Below are 12,287 nucleotides of genomic sequence, written 5' to 3'. Positions count from 1 at the left end.
AGCCCGGCCCGAGGCCCGAGGCCCGACGGGCTTTCCTTATGATCGGCCGGGCTTGGGCCAAGATTTCCGGCCCGACGGCTGGGCTGGGCCTGGGCCGAGATTTTCCGCGTCGGGCCTTGGTTGGCCCGGCCCAAGGCCTGGCCCTGCCCGAGGCCCGGCCCGGCCCGAGAAATGCTCAGGTATAGTGGAGATGCTCTCATCAGGCGGCAAAGCCTGTCGCATACGCCTCTTCTGGGTTTCAAAAATCAAACACGGACCTCGCCATCTCCTCCTCTCCCCCGCATTCCCGAACCCCTCGCCTCCTGTCGCGCTCCCCAACCAATCCGCCATGGCGGCGCCGCCCCGCCGCTTCCCCATCTGCGATGCCGCTGGTGAGCGCCTCCGCCCCTTCCTCTCTCTACTCCAAACCCTAACTCCAAACCCTAAATCCGCTCACGCTCTCTGCCTCTCTCTACAGTCGCAGAATTCGCTGCCGCGATCTCGATGCGGGACGATCTCCTCAGCGCGGCCTACAACGGCGACCTCCGCCGCCTCAAGCGTACGCACGCACGCGTCGCTCTCCGCTCGATTCTGGCGACTTCGGCTCGGCAGTCTTTGTTCTGATTTTTTTTTGTTTTTGGGGTGCTTGCAGGGCTGGTGCGGGTGCTAGACGACGGCACTGGCCGCCTCAGGGACGTGGTGGAGGCGACGAGGTCGGACACCGGCTTGGGGGTGCTGCTGCTCGCCGTGTACAACGGGCATCTGGAGGTGTGCAGGTATCTGGTCCAGGGGCTGCGCGTGGATGTGGAAGCTGGCGATAACAAGGGTCCGTTCCTCCTTCCCAGCTTCGTTTTAAGAAGTCGCCTTGCGCCATGTTGGTTGCTGTGCGATGCTGAAATCATGGGTACCTTGCAAGATGATGTCTAAGCTGCTGCTCGGCAGCTGCTTGGTCTGTAGGTTTCTCAGTTATGATTGACGAGTTCACAGGATGGACGTCTTGTTTTGTGTCTGTTCCTGGCAAAGCAAATCACAAAAAACATAACTAAGCATGCACATTGTCTTGTTATGTTATCCCCATTCATCATGGTATGCATCATCGGAATAGGCCATGCTCAATAATGAAATAATGCCTATGAGGCGTAACCATGTAAAAGTGAATCTACTGTCTTGTCTTTTTGGATCGTTTGGATAGCTGCACTTAAAAAATGCCCCAAAGGATTTACTGGTGCTACCATACTGAACTTTCATCTCACGAGGACCGAAATTGAAATAGTAGAGTCGATTCTGCATATTTATGGGTCAACTAAAACTTCTAAAAGTGAAGTAATCGGTCCTGTTTGCCTCGGGCACTTGCACATTCTAGTTCACGCCATACCTGAATTCCGTGTCTCTGTGGTTCCACACTTTGTAATCTTGCTCATCATGTTTCTAGAGTCATGCTCGGTGAAAGGTTATAAGATGCATATTGCTTTGCTGATCCTGAATTTTTGTGCACTGTGTGCTTGGCAGGTAGAACACCCCTGTTTTATGCGGCCCACAGTGAACATGCTGCTGTTGCCAAGTATCTTCTTGATCATGGTGCTGATCCAGACAAAGCTGATGAGGGCGGGATATCCCCTCTACATTGTGCTGCTGGATTAGGTCCCCTCTCTATTCATATGTATCTCTGGTTTGCACGTGTGTACCACACTTTCTTTCTTTTTATTTTAATATATTTTGTGCAGAAATTCAATTCGGCTCCCGGGTGCGTATGCTCCCTCTACCAAAAATCTTATTTCGAAGTGTCAAAAAAATTTGACAAAAAATTTTACATGTACATCATCATAATATATGTGTGTTCGTCAAGTTTCAAGAAAAATCAACATTTTTTGTGGACTATGTAAAAAAGAGAAATTTTATCTTGTAAAAAGCATTATTTTTAGCACTGAGTTTTATCTTTTTTACACACGTCACATGACAAGTCAATTTTTTATGAAACAACTTTGTAAGCGTGTAGCCCGTGAAGATGTACGTGCGAATTTTTCGTTTCAATTTTTTTGAAATTCAAAATGTGTGTAAGATGCATTTTAAACTAAAGGGAGCATATGCTCCCATGTTCCAAAACAGTGCACCTTCTTGTTTTTGTGGCTGTATTATGTTTTTACTAGGGTTTATTTGACCTTGTTCCAGGGTCATTTATATATATTTTTCCATTAGGTTGGTATGGAAGTAGATTATCTACAGTTTTGATAGTTATATTCTGTTGACCTATCATTTACAACATCTCCTTACATGTCATATGTATGGCAAGTTGTGTATTCTCTGGGAGTTATTTTACACAACTTCATCCAAATGTGTCCCTTTCCTTTATTTCAACAGTTGCTGGTCCACTGGATTATTTTGGCCAGCCAAGTAGGTGTTGTTCTTGTTTCTATGGAACGTCGACCCTCTTTAGCATGATCTTTGTAGCCTATATGCAGAGAAACTGAGGTCTGCCAGGAGCCAGATACAAATAAAGAATAAAGATTGTCAGGATAAAACACTACTAGGAATAACCTCATAGCCGCACTTATTATCACCGGCGAATCAAGTTCAAAGATGCCGGCGGTAAGACCTTTTAGGCCCTCCCCGCGTTACCGCCGGCGAGTTGATTTCGGGTCGCCGGGGATAGGGCACTTACCGCCGGCGAATGGGGATTGCAAACGCCGGGAGTAAAGTGGGCTGAGAGCACCTGAATGGGCCTCCCGTTACCGCCGGCGAATTTATCTCGAAGATGCCGGGGGTAAGTTAAATGCCGCTGGCGAAACCGATTTGCCCGTGCTAGCGGTAAACTGGGCTGTTGTGGGTGATTTGTGTCGAAATTACCGCCGGCCTCTCCGTTTCATTTTCGCCGGGGGTATTTCGCCATTTGGGCCGAAATTACACGCACCCTCGTCGCCACACACGCACTAGTCAAAACGCACGCAGCAACCAAACCCTACACCCTCTCGCGACAACGTCTGCGGCGGCGGCGACGCGAACGGAGACGAGCAAAAGTATCACTTGGCCTCTCTCCCCTTGACTCCCCCTCCTCCTCCGGCGAGTCCCTGCTTCCGTGCGGCGGCAGCGATGGCTTCCTTCTCCGAGGCTCCCCCCGGCAACCCGGCCGCCGACGCCAAGATCTTCAAGACCAAGTGCGCGCAGTGCCACACCAACGAGCAGCGCGCCGGCCACAAGCAAGGTAAGGAGCGAACGCCCCCGCCGATTTCCCCCTACGTCTTTCCTTAAGCGTGTCCAGCCTCCATGTGTCGGGTGCCGGGATATGGTAGGATCTAGATAATTCGAGTTCGATCTGGGGTTGCAGGGATAGATCTGCGTGTGCCGTTCGTGCCATGAGGAATATCGCTCAGATCTACTGCTTCTGTTGACGGGGTAGTCGATTGAAGCAAGCGGATTGTTGCTGCGTATGCTCACGCTGGTCGATGGCTAGTTGTATCTTCACGACTACTGGCGCTTTGTTGTTATTACTATGATGAATCTGTACGTGCCTAGAGATTACTAGTTTACTCCTCGCTCAAATCATGTCTTAGTATAGCAGGGCATGTCAACGCGGTTAGTTGTTGTTTTGAAAGCCTAGTTGCCTGCTTAGCTTGATTAGGTTGATGTTGGTTCTCGCTTTCTCTGTTTGTGATTAATCTCAGTTAGGTTATTGAGTGTTTTGTTGCTATTATCTCAGATAGGATATTAGGGATCTGCTTATTCTGGGATTGATCTGAAGACATGCATACCTGTGCTTGGTCTTGTGCTAGATGCACTGACAGAAATGGAATTATTCCTATTACATTTCTGTTTATTTTCGAGATTATGTAGCTTAGCGTCTCATGTGAGTGCATATTAGTGACGAGTCAATTGATGGTCAGCTGTGTAACCTCATATTATACCCTATCTTACTATGAGCATATGCTGGTAGATTGGTCTAGTTGACAATAAGAGTTGTTGTTCGTTCTTTGCAGGTCCTAACTTCGTCGCCCTTCCTCGACGCTGATGCCGCCACGGATCCCGATCGAAGACCTAGCCGACGGAAGCTGAAGATCTCCGGCATCTCCCCGTTCCCCGTCTCCCTGTGTGGTGGCAGGGACGGGATTCGAGGCAACGCGGTCGTGGCGTGGATCCCCCGATGGATGCGCTGGAGGAGGCGATGCGCCGCCCGGGCATGGCATCTAGGCCTCCGATGGAGCGACGTGCGGTGCGGCCGTGGCGTCCGACCCTTGGGTGCTCGCGGCGGCGAGGTGGAGCAAAGGTAGGAGCCGGCTGTGGCGCCGGCTCCCTGGATCGATTTGCGGCGACGGGTGGGCGGGAGTGGTGGTTGGCTCGCAGCGGCGCCCGCGGCGCTTCACCGTCCGGTGGCTTGGACCCTCGATCTGGCGATTGCGACCGCTAGCAGTCACCTGCTCACGCGCATCGTAGATGGGAGCTGGGTCGGTTCGCCGGCCGTCGCGGTTCAGTCTAGCCGGCGCCTACCGCATCTGCACCAAGATGCTGAAGGCCACCAGGAGGACACTGTCGAGCCCGGCCAGGCTGCTTGCTGCTTCCCACAACCTAGGTCAGTCCAATCCTCCTCCGCAAGACGTCAATTAGTTGTTCTTCGACACTCATAATCACAGTGCTCTACTCATTGCTGCTCTGCCCGTAGCATGAAAAATTCCACTAGCTGGCCTTAATGCAATTAGCTATTTACTCCTTGATTGCTCATTGCAGTAGGATGTTTTGTTCATAGATGTCCTATTCTCTGCTGTTATTCTAGACATTTTTGATTGCTCTTTTTGGTGAACTCGTTGTTTGAACCGATAAACAGGTTTTGCATAATTTCTTGCTTAAAATTGTTTCCTTTTTCGAGCAGTATGCATATTTGTGTAGACAGTAGGGAAAGCAACATGCATAGATGGATATTTGCTTCAGCTCAATGAATACTTGTGCGCATAGATGGAATAATATGTGCTTACTGTTTTTGTTTGTTGCACGTCTGACCCTCAATCCTGACTCCAACCCGTGACAGTGGCACAGCAATCAACGGAGGAGCGCAAAGAGAGGTTCGACGATCTACCTGAGTTTTGGGCGTGGCTGATGAAGATGGTGGCCGGAATTTTGAATCTTGAAACTAGCTAAATTTGTAACGGATAGAATATATATGAGTTTATTTGTAATTTGTAAAATCTTTTTTTTTGTTTCTTAAATTCGTTATTGCTGGCGCATAGCCTTCGTTGCCGGGGGTAACTGATTTTAATTTTTTTTAGTTCTTTAAATATGTACTGCTGGCGCCTACAAATATGGCTAATGTGCCGGTGGTAACAGATACCCCCGGCGAATATGCGAAGACGCCGGAGATAATAGCATGTTACCACTGGCGAAAATGAAGGTGCCAGCGGTAAGGCATTACCACCGGCGAGGTTATCGCCGGCGAACGCGAAAGCGCCGGCGGTAAGCCTTTTCAGTGCGCCAGCGGTAAGCCTTTTCCTAGTAGTGAAACCTTACCATCTTATGTAATCAGTACATTCATATTGCTTCTTTTATGCAGGAAATTGTAAAATAATTGAACTGTTGCTTGCAAAGGGAGCTTATGTTGACCCGATAGCTGATGACATTGGGACACCATTGCGTCTTGCTACTAAGTTACGACTAGTCGGTGCTATGAAGACTTTGTTAGACCATAATGCTGATGTAAGCTTAACTTCTTCCTACTTCTTCCTTAAGTTGCATGTAAACATGATTAAATTTTGAATTGTTTGCCTTTTCTCCATTTGTTTGTTAACTGTATTGTTCTCATCCTCCATTCTAGTTATTGTTTGGTACTTCGTTCCCTTTAGGCTGTTATACGTTTTTCTTCAGGATCTCCTTGATAGTAATTACAAGATATGGGAATACTTTGTTAGTTTTGTTTAAATCCATATCATTGTTCTCAAGCTATTGTCTGGGTCATATCCATGGTTTTAAAGGCGTCCTAAGGCCGAGGGGGGGGGGGGCGGCGCCTGAGAGATGCCTTTAAAACCATGGTCATATCTTATAGTCCCCATTCTTACGCAAGATTAATGCTTAATGTTCCATTGGAATCACAACTATTTTTCTTTCTGTGGAAGTCCACTATACATTCTTTCGTACATGCATAGTTTTCAAAGTGCCAATTGCATCGTGCAATTACCATAATGATCGAATTTCCATCATGTCTGCCACCCCTATGTAAGTGCTATATGGAACCAATCTATCAAATAAAATAAATCTACCAATCAAGAGTTGACCAATAAGGAAGCTATTCGAACATTTACTTATTTGTTTCCACAAATTGCAAGGTCACATGAGATGTTTCCTTCTTTTTGATTGAAAGCATAGATACATAAGGTTATGCATATTTACCGTTCTGTTTAATATTTTTCGCCATCCAATTATTATAATCAAGACTAATGTTCTTCACACCTCTTACTAGCCCAACAAACCATATTTTCTGGATGAATATGGACAGTATCCTATAACACCCCTCTTTCAGGCTCTAAATGTTTCAGTGGAATGCGTGAAGCTCCTGGTTGAGGTATTATACCTTGACAAATCCTAGCATTGTACTAGGGTTGCTTATTTTTCCAACACTTAATTTGGAAACCTTTACCTTCTTTAGTTATTCACCATAAAGAAAATGTGACATTCCTTTTATGTGATAGGCTGGTGCCGTCATCACCTCAGATTGTCTCACAGCTGTTTCACTTGAGTCTACAATGAGAGATTACAGATCAACTGAGTGCTTAAATTTTTTACTCGAGGCTTTTGCAAAGTGCGATTCTTCTAATGATGTAAGATTTTCCCTTTTGCCACTAGTAAACACAATCTGAAAATGGCACTATCCAATACTTAAGTTATGGAGCTTAAGTGTCTTGTAAATGGCTTTTAGCGCCATTTATTTCCTATCCATGGTTTGTTTTTGCTTTCATACGAAGCAATGCACTAACCAACTCACCATCTGTCATTCTTGAATTTCTGACCAGCGTAACTTAGCCTAGACACCTTGTAGATGAGTTATGTTGTTGTGATATATGGCTCCATGATTCCATGCTATATGCTCTTTTCTGTTTGTAGGATATGTAAATATATAATACATGTGGTGTAGGATGACTATTGATGTTTGTTGAGATACTGATTTTTGTTTGGGAAAACCTCCCTGTACTTCTGGTTTAAGCTACATGCTGACAGACTGTTACAAATGATTCAGTTTTTTTAACTTGTTAGAAGCTTCTACTATCAATGTGCACAAGTTGCAATTATTGATTGTGACATCCTCTTAAATCTTGAGAAATTATATAGAAAATAGGAGATGAACTACACTGTACAGTTAAACTAGAAGAATATGTGTGACATCATCTTAAATCTTAAGATTATATAGAAAATAGAATATTAACCGGGTTACATACACTAGAAGAATATGATGTGTAATTTATGTGGAGAATATATTGATGTATGTTAAAGTTTTCCATCAGTATAGGGTCCAAACAGGCTTCTAGCTATGGCTATTCCTGAGGAATATTTATTTACAGTACTGAGCATGGATGCAGGATGTTGTATGATTAGCATAACTGCATGAATATTTGGAATTCTCAAAATTATGCTTATACAATCTGCAATGTTGATGTTAGCAAAAAAAACTATGTTTCTCCAAATATTTACATAACAGTTATATGTAGTTTCTGTACTATATCATTTTTTCCCATTCATTCCTCATGTCTCCATTTTATTTGATATTATTTATGGTTCAGGATAAACATGACAATGCATGGAAAATATCACAGTTGAAGTCATTTGGGAGTATAGCAGTCGAGAGAAAAAATTACTTTTCTCGCATCGCCGTTCTACACTAAGGTTTGGTACTCCCTCCGTTTTTATATATAAGGCCACAACGTATTTTGAGGTAGAACTTTGACTAATAGTTTGACCAACAAAATATGAGGTATATGTCACCAAAAGTATACCGTTAGATTCATATTTGAAAATGTTTCTAACAATATACTTTTGGTGTCATATAACTTATATTTTGTTGGTCAAATCAATAGTTAAAGTTTTGCCCTGAAACCACTACTAGGCAAAGCCTTATTGCCGGCGCACCAAAAAAGGCTACTACCGGCGCTGCCGGCGCTACCGGCGCACCAGAGCCCGCCGGTGGAAACACGCCGGTGGTAATGAGTTACTGCCGGCGCACCAGCTGGTGTGCCAGCAATAACACGAATTATCCCGGCGCACCAGGCCTGGTGCGCCGGCGGTATGTTTTTTCAAAATTCAAAAAAAGGTCGATCCAGATCTAGATCGAGTTTTTAATTTTTTACCCCCAGCGCACCTCCTTATCCTTCTCCTCCTCCTCCTCCTCCTCCTCCTCCTCCTAAACCACCACATCCAGCCTCATCTTCCTCCTCCTCCTCCTCCTTAACCACCACCTTAGGCCTCATCCTCCTCCTCCTCCTCCTCCTACACCAGCGCGGCAACGACAACAAGGCAGCGCACGGCCACCGTTTTCGAGGACGAACCCGAGATAGAATATGGAGGTGCACCGGGGGTAAATTTTTTAATTTTTTTATCAAAATCTAAAAGCTCAAAAAAGTTATGTTTCTGTTTTGAATTTGATGAATCCATTAATTCTTTGTCCAAACGACCATAGGTGGTTGAATTTGGATAGGAAATTTCACTTAGATACTTTTTGATATAAAAAAGTTTTTCATCGGAGGTCGTATGCAACCACAAATCCCGTTTTACGGAAAAATGACGTCATTTTGCATAATATATCGAAATTCATGTTTTTCAATTTTCACTAAAACTAGATGACATAATACATGGTCATTTCAAAGGATTTAATTTTTTGAAGTTTTTTATCATTTTCTTTTATTTTTTCCAAAACTGAAAAGGCGGTCCGGCGGGGTGGGGTGGTGGTTGGTGGGGAGGGAAAAATCGCAGCTCCCCTTACCGCCGGGGCACCACCATGTTTGTGCGCCGGTGGTAAGCAAATTACCACCAGCGCACCAACATAGTGGTGTGCCGGCGGTAAGGGGGCTTCGATTTTCAGTTTGGCCCTTACCTGGTTCACCCTTATCTCTGGCGCACTAAAAAAATTCTGCGCTGGCGGTATTGAGTCATCACCGGCGCGGTCGAAACATGGTGCACCGGTAGTATTTAGCACCGGCGGGCACCGTTTTTGGTGCGCCAACAATATTGTTTGCGGCTATAGGTATTTTTTTAGTAGTGACCGTGTAGTGGCCATATATATAAAAACGGAGTTAGTATATTATGTGTTCTTCTTTTCCTGCTTCTAATTATTTGAGGAAAAATATTGTATGTGGGCGGGCAGATTTTCAAACAGGCTTCTAGCTATATATGCTTGAGTCGCCAAATGCATGGCTTAGTTATTGAAAAGGAAACTTTGTCAGAGGCATTGTCAAGGGATAATACCTTGAAAAATATTGCTAGAATGACTGGAATGGGATTAGGCTATTGTATGTAGAAGATAGGCAATGAGTTTTATGTTGGTATTAGATTGCTTGCCTGAATATTTCAATAATCTTCTCTTTTATATTTGTATCAAGGATTAACAACTAAAACTAGAACTCCTACCTTATCTGACTTATTCCAAACAACATGACACAATCTTTTTGTTCTTTCTTCTTAACCTATCCAAATTCGCCTCAACTTTCTTAACTAATAGTAGGTTACCAATCCTCCTAGCTGGCTTATGCTCCTACCCAGCCCCATCATTCCCTGGCTGCTGGCCGATTTGGCTGCTAGTATTGTGCTATATTTGTTAACTTATATATGAAAAAGTTTCTTAGGTTGGGCATTCTTATGAAGAAAATTAAGGTATTTGCAGGATTGATTAATACCTTGCACTATTATTTGTCCATAAGCAACCATTTTCAGATTTCCTATTCAAATGCTCACAAATTCGTACATTTTTTTTTGTTACTAAACAAATCTTGCTCTAACTTGTTGAGTGCAGGCAATTGATCTTGACCCAAGTGATGCGACCTTGTTCTCAAACAGGAGCCTTTGCTTGCTCCGCCAGGGCAATGGACATACGGCTTTGCTAGATGCTATTGAAAGCAGAGAGCTGCGGCCCGACTGGCCAAAGGCCTGCTACCGGCATGGGGCCGCTCTGATGTCACTGGAGGTGGGATTGAAGACCGCGCCGTTTACTTTATTGAACGATGCAGATTGTTTTTGATAGTTCATTCATGAGATTTTGCTCATCAGGACTACGGGGGAGCGTGTGTGGCACTTCTTGATGGCCTCAAGTTGGACCCAGAGAATGCCGAGATGGAGAGGGCATTACGGTATCCATCTTACCCCTTCTGCGTCGGAAATGTGTTATTTTGACTGGTCTTATGCGCTTACTTCAGGACAGGCATATTACAGCTGCTTACTAAAAACCTCATCAGTGCTATTATATTTGTTTGTACTTAGTAGTAGATCTGCTCCACGGACTCTTTTTGCACCCTTGAATGATATTGTAGTCATGCATCTGTGCCTACACCATTATCCAACACTCATTGATTGTGACTGATGTGCAGGGAAGCTATGGAATCTCTGAAGACAGCTAAAGGCACCAGGGCAAGATGAGCTTGCTCGTGCTGACGATAGATGGATAGATGAAGACGCCTCTTGTGAAACCGTCCTCTTTTCAAGTCAAGTAATGGCCGCTGAAATATTGTGAATGATTTGTGTTTTTTAAATGTGATGAAGTGTTTGCATCCAGATGTTGGTAATGATGGAAGTGATGTGTTGGCAGTGGTACTAGCTCTATTCTCATGCGTAGTCTAACTTGGAAGTGCGATCAGCACCTCGCACCCTTACCTTTGAAGTGATTGAACCACTAGCCATCTAGCTGCGTGCTAACGGGCAATTTGGAAGAAGCCAGAGAAGATGCAGACCCCGGCGAAAAAGCGGAAGAGGTTGTGCTTCAAACTTGAGATAATTATAAAAAACCACCACATATCAGACAGTTGTTTTAGAAAATCGCAATTTTTTTTAAAAAAAAACCATCACTCTACGGTTAACACGTTACAAGAAGCACTGATTCACGTCCAATACTGATCTAATGATGAAACCGACATGTGGATCCCTATGTAGGCTGACGTGGCAACAATAAAATGGTCAAATGAGACATATGTTGAACAAGTTCTGATTGTGGGTTTTTTTGTAAAATTTTAGGACGCGTGTCTGCTCTTTCTCTGAAGGAAAGAAATTCATTTTTCTTTTATTTTCTCCCGCTCCTTCTCCACGGTAACAAGCACGCCGGCGCGCCGCCCCTGGACTTGCCAGCGAGAAGCTCTCTCCCAAATGGTGCGCCGCCCCAATCACTGGTGTTCACAACGAGCTACCCCGCCCCGCTCCCTGTTGCTTCACCACACCAGAACGCCGCCCCCGCTCCCGCCGGCGAGGCCTCGCCCAGTCGGTGCACCTTCCCATCTCGGCGGTGTCGACAAGCTACGCTGCACGAGCAAGCTCGGCCAGGGCAGGACGAGAACCGCCAGGGGGCGGGACGGTCCGCTCATCACCACATTGCCGCCGCAACTCGCACCAGCGCCGCCGCTACCACACACCAGCATCGCCGCCAGCCCCTTCCGCTTCCCTCCACCACCCGGCTGGGTCGGCATGTCTTCCCGAGCGGAACCTGCGTTGGGAGAAGGTCTTGGTCATTTCTATGTTCGAGAACGCGATCGGCATTCAGAGCACACCGCCATCGGCATCACACTCGTCCTTGTCGCTGCAATCCTCTCTGAGACACACAACCATGTCCTTTAGCTTCGCCTTGACCTGTAGATCCCCTCTGCCAAAGGAATCAACTAGGGAGACTTCATGATGTTGCCGCGGTGTTCCTCTTCCTCCGCTCCGGGAGGTCGTCGACTCGTCATTGGGTCCTCGGTCTACTCCGTAGTAGCCCCTGGAGGCCCGCCCCTGGCCGGAGCTCCCCCAGCAGCGCCATGGCCGAGCTCGCCCTCGCCGCCCCTCGAGGAGCTCGCACGCGGCTGCCCCTGGCCGGAGCTTCTCAGCCGCGCCATGGCCGAGCTCGCACGCGGCCGCCCTGGCCGTCCACCACTTCCACGCGGCCGCGATAAGTTGCAAAAATAGCCCAAAGGAGACTGCAGGTCGGTCACCCCCTTGGCCGGGAGGGCATTGCTCCACCGACGCCGCCGCCACGTCTCCGGCGAGAAATTACAGCCCCCTTCATCCTGGAACCGCTCATCCCCCGCCGCCCCATCGAGCTCCACAAACGTTCCTCGGTGCCCTCCGGGAAGCCGCGTCGACCCCCCTGCCTCCGCCCTGCTCCACCG

At 46.4% G+C, this 12,287-nt stretch overlaps 1 pseudogene; it reads left to right on the top strand.

The window, feature by feature from the left end:
* Positions 1-328: 328 nt before the first annotated feature.
* On the top strand, positions 329-10,707 carry LOC124662639 (annotated as a pseudogene).
* Positions 10,708-12,287: the final 1,580 nt, after the last annotated feature.

The sequence above is a fragment of the Lolium rigidum genome, chromosome 1 (assembly GCF_022539505.1).
Source record: "Lolium rigidum isolate FL_2022 chromosome 1, APGP_CSIRO_Lrig_0.1, whole genome shotgun sequence".
Taxonomy (NCBI): domain Eukaryota; kingdom Viridiplantae; phylum Streptophyta; class Magnoliopsida; order Poales; family Poaceae; genus Lolium; species Lolium rigidum.
Note: the sequence above shows the minus strand (reverse complement) of the source record. Positions and strands in the feature narration are given on the sequence as shown.